The 14429-nt window shown below is 37.0% G+C and overlaps 1 pseudogene; it reads left to right on the top strand.

Annotated features, from left to right (window-relative positions):
- The first annotated feature begins 5361 nt into the window (after nucleotides 1-5361).
- Nucleotides 5362-14167, top strand: LOC149199332 (protein EDS1B-like; annotated as a pseudogene).
- Nucleotides 14168-14429: the final 262 nt, after the last annotated feature.

The raw sequence follows: 14429 nt of genomic DNA on the forward strand, positions 1-14429 counted from the left end.
TTACACTGCTGTGTGTAAATATTTCTTACATTCACTGTTGTTGCATATATTGCATTTCAATTCAATGAACAACACATTCATTACAGTTACATATACTGCTGTAAAGAAAAAAAAATTCTTTTACATGTGCTGCTGTCCATTACCTTTCATTTCTTCAACAAAACTTTAATGCTGCTGCATCTTTCTTGTTTGCATTGCTGTGTGGTTCTCCTTCTTCACGATGGGAAAACTTTTCTTCAAGCTGCTGTTGTCCATACACTTGCTGTTGTGTTACTGCTGCAATTTGCACTGTTGTGTGCACATACACTTGGCACTTCATTCTCCACGAAAAAAAAATTAACACGGGCTGCTGCCTTTTCTTATGCACCCTTGCTTCACACAATCTTCAGCTTCATTCATTTTATTTTCACAACGCACTGCTGTGCTGTTCCTTTCATTTTTCTGCTGCCACACATTATCATTCACCATTGTGCATTAAAAATCTGCTGTTCCTGTTTTTCTTTAGGCATTTCTGTGCATGTTGCATTGCATACAAAAAAAATATTACATTTTTCACTGTTGTGTGAAAAATTTCATTGCATTCCAAGCCACTGGGCATTTACGCTTTGCTGCGTTTTGCCTTCTTCTCATTTTCTTCTCACTGGTTTGCATTTTCATTCCCAATACAAAACATTTCCATCTGCTGTGTATTATACTCACTCTGCTGTGAGTATGTTCTCTCACATTACATAGAAGGAAACTACCTTCCATTGCTATGCATTTCAATGCATGTACTCCAAAAAAAAATTCAAACTGTTGTTTTGTATTTTGTCTTCCCACTGCTGTGAGGGTTTCCATGCTTTGCATTTTTCTCTTATCTCGCTGCTGCTCTTTACATTTCAGCGCTGCCATCTTTTCTTCTTTATGCATTTCTGTGCATATTGCATAAACACAAAGCAAAAACATCGCTGATTTCATCACCGCTGCATATTACCTTTTAGAGGGATTAACAAAGATTTCATTTGCAACTGCTGCGCTGCAATACATCCTCCATCAACAAATGACTGTTAATACAGTTCAGCAAATAAAAAAAAATTACAAGCTCCCCTTTAATGTATGCTTGTCTTCTTTTAGCAAGTTTTCTCAAAACAAACTTAGATCAGCTGCGTTGCTTAAGGGGCTTTCACACTGTATTTCTTTTCTTCTCCATACTTGTATAACTTTCTTCTTTTGCATGGGTCTAGCTTGTGTAAGAGCCCATGTCAAGTTACAGTCACGTGCCATATGCCCAATGTTATGACACTTGAAGCATTCAACTTTATTCATGAATGAGAATTCATGATTTCTTCTTGTGAAATTATTTCTTGGAGATTGTCGGGGACCACAACATCTATCTCCATGAAATACTCTACAGTCTTTTGCCATATGACCAAAGTTTGAGCAAGCATAACAATAACCATAAAATGAACTTTGGTACCTGGGAGATGGAGGTTTCCTTGATGTACTTCTGAAGCCTTGCTGCCTTGAGAATCTTTGTTGATAACCATTGCCTCTTACCTCTTTGACATCAGCTACATTTCTTCTTGGAGCTGGTTTTCTACTTGGAGCAGGATCTCTTCTATTGCAGCCTTCATTTTTCTCCTTGCCTTTGCTGGAACTAGGAGCATCACCATCTCTTTCTGGCTTCTTCACATCTCCTTTGCTTAAAGCATCCTCATCCTTGTTTGAGGATTCACCTACATATCCAAGCCTTGATTTATCAAATGGGGATCTGTGATAGCTAAGCATGTCATCCAATGCTTGAGAGCTCTTCATTATTTTGTTCATCCCTTCAACCTTCTTCCTGAGGAGGACAATCTCTTCTTCTAACTTTTCACATTCATTATTTTTCTTTGCTAGTTGTCCCTCAGTTTCTTCTTTGCTACGAGTAGCTTCAGCTGCTACTATTTTGAAGGAGATAATATCTGACTTAATTTTGGAGATTTCTGCTTGACTGCTCTCCATTTTCTTTTCAGCTCCTTGTGCCTGCTTCCTGGCTTCTTGTAGATCAGACTTAAGGGAGGAGACCTCTACCTTGTACTGTCCAATCTCTTCCACAAGCTTATTCACTCTCTTGTGCCTTTGTTCAAGTTGACTTGACAAGGCGTCTTCCTGCTTCTTTGCTTCATTCAGCTGATTTGTCATGGATATGACTTCTTCATGATGTTTCCTCTTGCATTGATCAAGCTCCTTCTTGAGCTTGGCAAGCTCTTCATCCCTTTCTCTTACTTGAAGTTTGATGAGGTCAACCTTCTCACATTCAGCTTCTATGATGGGTTCTTCTTGACTCATTGTCATGGTCAGTGCTCCCTTTGCATGAAGGTCATGCAGTGTGTCCCATATATCCTTTGTTGATGTATATTTTCCAAGATTCCTCTTCACAGAGTCAGGGAGACCATCCAAGATAGTCTTTGCTGCTTGTGCATCATACTCCATGGATTCTTTATCCATCTTGCTATCATCAATCACTGACTCCCAGACTTCAATCCCCTCAGACTTTAGGAAAGCCCTCATCTTTATTTCCCATACATCAAAGTTTCCATCAAACTTTGGGGTTTCAAATAAAATGTATTCTAATGGATTGCCTTCTAGTTTAGTAGAGGAGGGAGACACATTTTTAACAGGCCTGGAGGCTTTCTTCTTTGACCTTGCCATTCTTATCTAGGCTTTAAATACTTGACTGTGTTTTCTTTTAAATCACTGTTTGTTCCTTCAACAGTAACACAAAGGAAAGCTTTGAGAAATACCTTACCCCTTTTGGCTGTGGCTTCACACTGCTGGAGAGCCTTCACTGCTGCAACAAGAGTCCTTCCTTCAGCATCTTTGAGCCTTCAAAGAGCCTGGACTAGCTCCGATGCCACTATTGGGTATTTTTCATGGGAGAAAATACCAAAACCATACAAACAGACATCACAGAGCCAATGCTCTGTTTCCTTTGTTCCAGGACCTTTACACAGGGAAGCCTTTTAACAACAAATATGCTCATAACAGCTCATTACACAGCCATAAAATACTTCTATTGATTTAAAACAAGAACTGATACAAATTCATCCTCTGTGTAGAGAGGGATTCACTGGAGAAACTCTGTCTCCTCATTTCTGGTCTTCCACCGCTGTGGGCATTACAACGACTTCTGTTTTACAATGGGGCTAAAAAAAAATACATCCCCTGCTCCTGATATCTCGCACCGCTGTGCGTTTAACATTTACCACAAAATTACATACGCCTCTGTTCAGTTTTTACCGCACTGCTGTGCGTTCATTACAACAAAAATTCACCACAGCCACCGTGCGCAGGCACCATTACACAAAACTACAAAAAGAACTCCACATGCAGACACCGTGCGCAGGCACAAAAAAAATACATACAAAAAAAACGCACATACATCGTGCGCAGCGACCATACGTATATAAAAACATCTATAAAAAAACATGTATATAAAAAACGTATGTCCCATAACCTTATTAAAGGCCTCCACCAAAAACTACGTCAAGCATTAAAATCCATTGAATTCCCTTCTCGGCGGTCAACAAGAAATCTTTCACTCCACGCAATTTTTGATTTGACGTGGGCGGGGTCGGCTGACGTCACTTCGGTGCCACGTGTCGCCACCTCATTCGTCGGGCCCGGTCGTTAAACTCCGCGCAGCTTCGCGCCGATCCGAGCCTCCAAAACCGATCCGACGGAATTCGCACGCCAAGCTCCCGCAAACAGAACGACCTTTAGCGGCCGGGGAGAGGGCGGTTTCGGCGCTCGTACATGGGACGCGTGGCGCGTCCTGATTGTGTCGGGTCCCCCTTCACGGATACCGCCTTCTGCGAATGGTGGTGCGGGGAGACCGGGTCGGTTTTCCAAAACCGCTGTCCTGCGCTGTTGAAATTACAATTTAACAAATCTGAGCTAGTCGCAGAACTGGAAATAGATAGACAGTACCATCAAGAGGCAGAACTGAGAGAATTGGGTTTGAGGTATCTCAGAAGTGGAGAAAGAGACAAGTATAATTGGTTTTATGTTTTATAATTGGTTAGAAAATTTGTGAGTGCAATTGATATAGGAAGAGATGTTGTAAGCATGAGAAAAATCACTCAGAAGAAGAAGGTGATATAGTTTGAGTAGTAAACCAGTTTTGTCCCAGAGGCTGGGGTAGAAATTAACCCTGGTAACATAAAGGCAATATAGAGAGAAAAAATCTAGCGAAAGTTGGAACGAAGAGAGGGACAAAAGAAGTCATTAAGGAGAAGAGAAAAGGAGAAGTTCTCAGGAGGTGAGTAGAGGAGCAACAATCAGAAAGGAGCAAGAAGTACTCAAGAGTTGTTTTTAGAGGAGGGAACAACAGGAACACCAATAGCCAAGTTCAAGTGAGGTGTTCATGTAACATGTCATCTTAGTCTAGCTTCAGAGTATAAGGCTCGGTAGTTTCAAATTTTTATTCTAAAAATTCAAGTGTGCTTACAATTTAATTGTCAATGCTAATTCGAAAATGTTAAACGAAATCGCTGATAGATTAGATGGTTGCGTTAGTTATTGTTATCACAACTTGAGATTAGAGATTAAAGATTTAGGAATTTGAAATAGATGTTTAAAGTTTTTCTTTAAAAGGTTTTGAAAGCACTGACAATTAATTTGTCAGCGCTGGTTTAAAAACAAAATAAGAGAGTCGCTGAGAAATCAAATGACAACGATATGGTCATATGCGAAATCTAAGGCACTTTCAAATTAATGATCAGTGCAACCTTTCATCCATAAAAGATGGAATTGTAAAATCAGTTGGTAGCATAGCCTATTATCATCTGGTAGGTGGCGCTGACCAATCAAATGGCAGCGCTATGCTTTAGACTGGTTTTTCCTGTAAAGGACGGTAACTTTGGGCATAGATTCTAAACAAATGAAAACGAATTTTTGAAAACCAAAAGTGGTTTTTGTTGGTAACAGACTCATTTAAAAAAAAAAAAAAACTTCGGTTTTACATAGGTGTAATGGTTTTGAATATTCGAAGGAATATTTGCAGCCAATTTTTCAAGAGTTTTGCAACTCAGTATTTTCGTGTTTTAGTAACGGTTTTAAAAAAGCATTTTCGGGACAACTGGATATTAATTTTTGAAAACCAAAAGAGGTTTTTGGAGGGAACAAACCAATTTAAAAAAACATCTTTCATCTGTATTAAACCTATCATGGTTTGAGAGATTATAATGTATCTTTGAGGCCTAATTTTCTGGATGTTTCGCAATTATGTTTCTGGATCAGTTCTTCCATGTGGTTTTAGGATGTGATGTCTTTTCTAGAATCTTGTTGGTCCCTTTCATGTCATTCCTTGGAGGCAATGCTTCCATATTTGGAGAGATCATGAAATGTGCAGGTGACTTTATAGGTTCCACTGACACACCTATGGAAGAAGCCCTCCCAGAGGGCATTGCTGAGTTTGTCGGCACTGTACTCCAGCATTGTTCGGCTGCTGTAAAATTACAGTAGCGCAGCCAAAATGAGTCCCAACAACCCCTTGATATCTTGTGTAAAACCTCTGGTGAAGTTGAGTACCTATAGGCCATTTGGTCATTATGTATTCTTGTCCAGAAAAATCACTTTGATGTGTTGCTCATCCTGTATTATGCCCTGCAAACATCAGATGCTCATTCAGAGCACTTCATGTTAGGGCACGTTCTTTATAACCATGTCTTACCAAATGCTTTGCAAAACACAGTGAAGTTGGAGCTTTCGGATCTTCCTTTGTCAGAAGCTGGCTCAAGAATGGCAACACAAATGGAAGCTCTTGGGCTTGGAATTCAGGTAAGCCTTGTTGCATTCAATTTTTTTTCCCTTTATATCTAACATAAAATAGTAATAACTTTCTCGTTTAAAATAGTAATAATCTGGTCCCGGGGCAGCTCACTTGGAAATGGTAATTGGTAATGGTAATTTTAGATATGTAAAATTGTTGAAATTTGATATATTTAGGTTCAAATTCCTTGTTGCAACTCTGGTTACAGGGACAAGGACATATCATTGCGACTCTGGTTACGGGCAAAAGTACCGATCATAGCCCAGGGAAGAGGACAAATCACAACCCCAGAAATTTACTAATAGTTATTTCAGACAAGTTTCTCTGAATTAAAAAAATATCAGTACAACTTAAAATAGTAACTCCAGTTTCCACAATAACTTCAATTTCCAAACCTGATAAAATAACTTGAATAATTACTCCAGTCCAGTTTCCAAGCCTGATAAAATAACTTAAAATAGTAACTCCAGTTTCCAAGCCTGATTTAAACCGCCATGATTCAAAATAGTAATAATCTTACTGTTATGATTCCAACAGAACTCATTAGGAGAGGCTGATATGCAAGTATTTAAAGCTCCTTACGCTTTGTTAATATCCAAATTGAATTTTTAATGGATAAGTTGAATTTAGTAAAACGGTTGTATTTTGTTCATTATATATTTTTTTATTTATGGTATTTTTCATTTTATTTAGTGTGGAAAATATGTTGCGTGGAAAAGATGTTGCGGTGCCTTTGGGATCTAAATAAAAAAAATAAAAGTAAATATTGATTTTTCATAGTATGAGTGTAGAATATAAATCTTTTTTTCACTAGATCCAAAATTAAGGTAACTCACTACTAATTTATGAAAAATGATTTATTAAAAATAAAAACATTATTTTTTTTTACTGTTAAACGATAAGATTTTAAGATTTAAAAATTAAAATAACTTGGAATTCGGGTAAGCCTGGTTGCACTCATTTGACTGAGTAATATAAAAGAGTAATAATCCTATTTCTTCAATCAATGATAGATCTGCATACTAAAAATTCAGAGTGGCTCTCCAACATTCTGTAAATCTTATTTTACATTTGCGATTTTTCTTGATTAATTATGAACAATTCAAATTAACAGCCCAAAGACCATCAATACCGAATATTTCACAAACAAAACTTAATATGATCTATGACATACCTTGATTAACAGCGGAAGATGTAATGGCTGCCATCTACTTTCTTCTGACTCCTACTCTTCTTCTCAGAATCCGGTTTCTCTTTCTAGCCCTGTTTCTTTATGCGCTTCTTGATGGAGAAGAATGCGACTCTTGGCAGGGGGAGAGAGGACCCAATCCTTTTTTATATTATTTAACACTAAATCTGGTACGTCCATCATATACCAATTCAACGCTTTAATGCTTTAATGCTTTTAACGCTTTTAACGCTTTAATGCTTTAATCGGGTCACATTAAGATTTAGAAACTGCAGATTTCTAACATTCTCCCACTTGACCCGACTATTCATAATATTAAGTGTTGAACATCATACTATGATAAATTGCTGAGAGTTATGGCGGTTGTGCACTATTAATTCAATGCATTTCCTTCCATATACTACAATACCAGCAAACCATCAATTCATACTCATAATTTATATAAAACAACATAATGGTCCACATAATGTCTTATATCATAATGATTAAACATAATATCTTTATAAGACTCTTTCTTGTTTAAAATTACATAAAATACGTACTACTATATTAAAACAAGAGACACATAATTGTATATCAGAAACACATAAAAGAGCTCAGAATGTCATACATCAATTATTATTAATACAACCAAGACCCATTCTTTGAATATGTTCCTTAAATTGTCTTGGTTGTAACCCTTTCGTCAAAGGGTCTGCAATCATAAGTTCTGTCCTGATGTGCATGATTGACACTCTTTGTTTCTGAAACTCATCTTTCACAACAAGATACTTCAGATCTATGTGTTTGGCACCTTTAGAGTACTTGTCGTTCTTTGAGAAAAATACTGCTGCAGAGTTATCACAATAAATTTTCGGCGGCTTGCTAATGGTGTCGACAACCGCAAGTCCTGAAATAAAGTTCCGCAACCATAATGCATGAATTGTGGCTTCAAAACATGCCACAAATTCTGCCTCCATAGTGGATGAAGCAACGATAGTCTGTTTCGCACTTTTCCACGATATGGCACCTTGAGCAAACATAAACAGGTAACCAAAAGTCGATTTTCTAGTATCGATGCATCCAGCAAAATCTGAATCGCTATATCTGATCACCTCCGATTCATTGGATCTTCTATACATGAGCATGTAATCTTTCGTGCCTTGTAAGTACCTCAAAACTTTCTTTGCAGCTTGCCAATGTTCCCTTCCTGGATTACTTTGATACCTCCCTAACATACCGACCGCAAAGCTAATATCCGGTCTAGTACAGGTTTGAGCATACATCAGGCTACCAACAACAGATGCATATGGAATTGATTCCATTTCCTTTCGTTCAACATCATTCTTAGGACATTGCATGAGACTGAATTTATCACCTTTCTGTACAGGAACTGTCCCAGGTGAACATTTACTCATTCCAAATCTCTCTAGTATCCTTTCTGAGACAATCCCAATATTCCTTGTGATCGATCACGGAATATTTCTATTCCAATCACATAGGATGCCTCTCCCATATCTTTCATTTCAAAGTTCGTTGAGAGAAATTCCTTAGTCTCATGCAATATACTTAAATTATTTGCAGCAAGCAAGATGTCATCAACATAAAGGACCAGATAAATAAACTTGCTCCCACTGATCTTTTGGTATATACAGTGATCAACCGTATTTTCCTTAAAATCAAAGGATGTAATAATGGTATTGAACTTAATATACCATTAAATTCCTTAGTCTCATGCAATATACTTAAATTATTTGCAGCAAGCAAGATGTCATCAACATAAAGGACCAGATAAATAAACTTGCTCCCACTGATCTTTTGGTATATACAGTGATCAACCGTATTTTCCTTAAAACCAAAGGATGTAATAATGGTATTGAACTTAATATACCATTACCGGGATGCTTGTTTAAGCCCATATATTGACTTCTTAAGTTTACACACCAATTGTTCTTTACCTTCTATAGAAAAACCCTCAGGTTGATCCATGTAAACATCCTCATCAAGATCTCCATTCAGAAAGGCTGTTTTCACATCCATTTGATGCAACTCCAAATCATAATGAGCTACTAATGCCATTATTATTCTTAGTGACTCCTTTTTCGAAACAGGAGAAAATGTCTCCTTATAATCAACACCATCTTTCTGAGTGTAACCCTTAGCAACAAGTCTAGCTTTATACCGTTCGATATTACCACTAGAGTCGTGTTTGGTTTTAAAAACCCATTTGCATCCGACTCTTTTACAGCCATGTGGTAACTCAACGAGATCCCAAACTTCATTATGTTGCATGGATTTCAGTTCTTCTTTCATGGCATTAATTCATTCCTTTGACTCTTTACTTTCTACAGCATGTGAAAACGAAACTGGATCCTTATTGATTCCAATATCATAATCTGATTCTTGCATATAAACCACATAATCATCAGAAATAGCTGACCTACGATTTCTTTGAGGTCTTCTTAATGCTACTTGTTGTGGTTCATGCATATCAACATTATGTAAGTCATTTCCTTCAGGAAGTACTTCTTCATTTATATGTTGTTCATTATCATCATGCTGTTCTACAACAGCTGGAACAACATTTGGAGTAATAGTAGATGGAGGAACTATTCTAGGCAATGTAACATTTACCCTTGTTTCCTTTATTTCTACTATTTCTCTTCGAGTACTCCCACTGACTTAACCATTCTCAATGAATCTTGCATTACCAGTTTCTACAATTCTTGGACTATGATTAGGACAGTAAAACACGTACCCTTTAGATTTCTCAGGGTAACCTAAAAAATACCCACTGATCGTTCGAGAATCTAATTTCTTTTCATGTGGATTATAAATTCTCGCTTCCGCTGGACAACCCCAAACATGCAGGTGTCTTAAGCTAGGTTTCCTGTTAGTCCATAACTCAAAAGGAGTCTTTTGAACAGCTTTACTAGGAACCCTATTCAACAAATAATTAGCGGTTTTGAGAGCATACGACCACAAATTCTTAGGTAGTGTAGAATCTGACATCATACTCCTAATCATATCTATTAACGTCCTATTGCGCCTTTCTGCTACACCATTTTGCTGTGGTGTACCTGGCATTGTGTATTGCGCACATATGCCATGACTTTCGAGGAATTTTGCAAATGGACCTGGACACTGACCTGACTCATTATATTTACCATAATATTCACCACCTCTATCAGACCTTATGATTTTCACCTTTTTATCTAATTGCCTCTCAACTTCCTTTACAAACGTCTCAAGGACATTCACAGATTGAGATTTTTCATGAAGCAAATAGACATAACCATAACGGGAAAAATCATCAATAAAAGTGATGAAATACTTTTCTCCATTAAACGCTGGAGTGTCCATAGGTCCGCAAATATCAGTGTGTATTATTTCAAGAAGTTGGCTGCTTCTAGTGGATCCTTTCTTATTATGTTTGGTTTGTTTACCTTTAATACAATCCACACATAATTCTAGATCACTAAAGTCCAAATTTGACAAAATTTCATTACTTACTAATCTCATCATTCTTTCTTTGGATATATGACCTAGTCTTTTATGCCACAAGAAAGTAGAATTTTCATTCAACATGCTACGTTTACATCCAACATTATTTACTACATTCAACAAGGAATTCGCATAAGTGTCATTCAGTTTCAATTTATATAAACCATCAATTAGAATACCAGAACCAACATTATCAGTATTCTTATATAAATCAAAACAGCCAGATCCAATCATACATCTAAAACCAGAAATATCCAACTTACTTACGGAAATAAGGTTTCTAGATAATGAAGGTACATAAAGGGTACTGTATAAGTCTAATACATATCCACTTTCTAGAATTAGACGATAAGTCCCAATGCCTTCAATTGAAGATTTCATTCCGTTTCCCATAAAGAGAAAACGATCTTCATTTGGATTTATGGTTCGGATCATAAGAAATCCCTGCATATTATTGGAAACATGAGTTGTAGCACCAGTATCAAGCCACCATGTATTAATGGGAACTTCAACTAAATTTGATTCAAAACATACGAAAGATAGATAATTACCTTTCTTTTCGAACCAAGCTTTCCTTTTCGGACAGTCACTTTGATAATGTCCTTTCTTTTTACAGATATGACATTGAACATCCTTTAGTTCCTTCTTTTCCTTATCCTGCCCATTCTTAGCAGGTGCCTTTTTCTTCTTGAAATGACTTGATTTTCCTTTCTTTTCTTTACCAGCTTTATTACTCACAAAACTTACTGAGTGATTCACTTGATTTTTCAAACGTCCTTCTTCCTGAACAAGTCTACTGGCCAATTCATTAACATTCCACTTATCCTTTATAGTGTTATAGTTAATCTGAAAAGGTCCATATTCAGAAGGTAGCGAGTTCAGGATGAACTGGACAAGAAAAGAATCCTCTACTGTAAGTCCCAGGGAGTTTAACCTTGCTGCAAGATTAGTCATCTCTATAATGTGCTCTTGCATAGTTCGCGACCCATCAAACTTCATGGTCGTGAGTTCTGCCATAAGAGTACCAGCGAGTGACTTATCAGCTGAACGAAAACGCTCTTCCACAGACTGCATATATTCCTTAGCACTTTTTGTTTGTGGAATTGTTGACTTGATGTTGTTAGCAACAGTCATCTTAATAAACATAAGGCTCAATCTGTTACTGCGTTCCCATGCTTTATGGTGTGATTTTTCTGCCTCAGTACTATCTTTTGTAAGAGCAGCAGGTTTATCCTCAAGGAGTGCCAAGTCAAGATCCTGAACACCTAAATGGAAATTGACTTGTTCTCTCCATTCAGAAAAATTAACACCAGTGAACAATGTAACAGATGAAACATGCGTATTCATGGGAACTCCTGCAAATTAAAAAAAATGAAATAACTGTAAGCTCATAACTAACGCGATTCAGATGTAGACATAATAACATAATATAGCACTCCTTTGGGTAGATACTATCTTATACTTAACATAATTAAATACCAAAACATAAGTAGGTAATAAATATATTCAATTAAATAGAACTGACATCTTTGGATGATCAATATTTATTTAATCAAAATATCTATTAAACCTCATCATGTCAACTAGTTATAGAACAAGACTTTCCTTTGGGTAAGCTCTCAGGTTCTATCATTAGTGACGCCAGTGTTAATTGGTATTATTATAACTGGCAATTTCTATCAATAATCATTATGTCACTTATGCACTAAATGACTATTCTGATTTTGACCACTTTGGTGATTAACAAAATCATAAATCTCATGTGCATAAATGATTTATAACACATACTTTATGCAAAACAATTTCAATCCCACGAAGTAAAAATTCTGGTCGATTACAGGCCCCAACAAAACCCAATGCAAAAATCTGGCAGAATATGGGAAAAGTGAGTTTCGCTCGCACTTTCCTTTCAATGAGGAAGGCGAAAGGAGCAAGCATAACCGTAGTGGCGGCATTCCGGTATACTACAAGCACAAAGTGATTCATCCCTCTATTAAAAGAGACTTTCGAGATAATATTCATGCCCGCATATTCAAACTAAATTGATCGCAATAGGTTGCGAATACGTGGAGAATTATGAATCGAATTATGAATCAAAATTCCATCGAAAAAATTCCTGAGCTCTACATTTCACCAACGAATCGGATATGGGCAATCGCCGGTATCATATTCGTTATTATATTTTATCACGGAATGACAGAATTATTTTACTCAGTAATAAAGCAGTGGATGGTGGATCAATTAAAGCAGATACGCGAAGAAAGCAAATCACTTGATCAGAAAATTGTGGGCATGCGGAGGATTTGATTAACATCATGAGTAAAGCACAGAACAGATCAATTGCAATCATAGGAAATATTCAGTTATTGATTGGTGGCTCTGATACCAAATGTAAATCTTATTTTACATTTGCGATCTTTCTTGATTAATTATGAACAATTCAAATTAACAGCCCAAAGACCATCAATACCGAATATTTCACAAACAAAACTTAATATGATCTATGACATGCCTTGATTAACAGCGGAAGATGTAATGGCTGCCATCTACTTTCTTCTGACTCCTACTCTTCTTCTCAGAATCCGGTTTCTCTTTCTAGCCCTGTTTCTTTATGCGCTTCTTGATGGAGAAGAATGCGACTCTTGGCAGGGGGAGAGAGGACCCAATCCTTTTTTATATTATTTAACACTAAATCTGGTACGTCCATCATATACCAATTCAACGCTTTAATGCTTTAATGCTTTAATGCTTTTAACGCTTTTAATGCTTTAATGCTTTAATCGGGGCACATTAAGATTTAGAAACTGCAGATTTCTAACACATTCTGCTCCCTTTTCATTTGATTTTGCTTGGCTCACTTTTCAACGTATTGTTGTACATTGTGTTAGGTTTTCCATTTGAATTTGTTTGGGCTATCTTCACAAAGTATTGGTGTACATTGCGGTTAATTTGTCTGAAATCATTTTACAATTATTATTGTAGTATTGGTGTACATTGCGCTTAATTTGTCTGAAATTATTTTATAATTATTATTGTTACTGACTTGATTTGATTACTATGGTTACAAGTAGTGTTATTATATCTGTTTCCAATATCCATATAAATGGGAAAAAAAAATGTGCAGAATTGTCAAGTTAGACTTGCCCTAAACGCAGCAGAACAATTTATGAAGCAGCAGACGGAGAACGTGTCCAAATTGGAGAATGAATATCCAACAAAGATGGAAAATGCTATGAAAGAACTTGAAGATTATCACAACTCGTGTTTCAGAAATGACACTGGATATTTGGACGCTTTCTAAAACAAACGACGACGTGATTTAGACTTCCACGCAAATCTCAAGAGACTGGAGATTGGCGGCTGGTGGGACGAGATCATACTGAACATGTTTGATAAAGATGAATTCCCTGATGATTTCCAGCGCATTGAAGAGTGGATAAGAGGTGGCACTCACTACAGGTTACTGGTTGAGCCACTGGACATCACTAATTATTATAGTCTGGGAAAAAACAAGGACTTAGGATCCCATGGAAGGCCTCTGTCATTACAAAACTCTTGAAAAGTGGTTGGAAGACAATGAAGAGAATAAGCAACTGCAACCACCCACGATGCTCACTCACGACTCGTGTCCTTGGGCTTATGTGGAAGAAATTGCATGCTTAATGCAAAATAACAACTATAATGATGAAAAAAGAACATAACTCGAGAATCTAAAGAGGCGCCACATGGAGTGATGACATCAGCGTGACATTATCTTAGAGGTTGTAGTTTTTGTAACTATGGTCTATTTATTTGGTAGAAAAGTTTTGATTCAATGAAAGGGGCTCTTGTGAGTTGGCACATGGTAGAAGGAACTAAAAGAACCAAGGGTGAAGCACATGGTAGAAGGAACTAAAAGAACCAAGGGTGAGAGCTATACACAACGAGATAGTCCCCGATAAAAGCATAAAGGTCCTAGAACCT

This window comes from Pinus tabuliformis, chromosome 2_1 (assembly GCF_031772625.1).
Source record: "Pinus tabuliformis cultivar Carrire ecotype Pingquan chromosome 2_1, CPIR1, whole genome shotgun sequence".
In the NCBI taxonomy this organism is placed as follows: Eukaryota; Viridiplantae; Streptophyta; class Pinopsida; order Pinales; family Pinaceae; genus Pinus; species Pinus tabuliformis.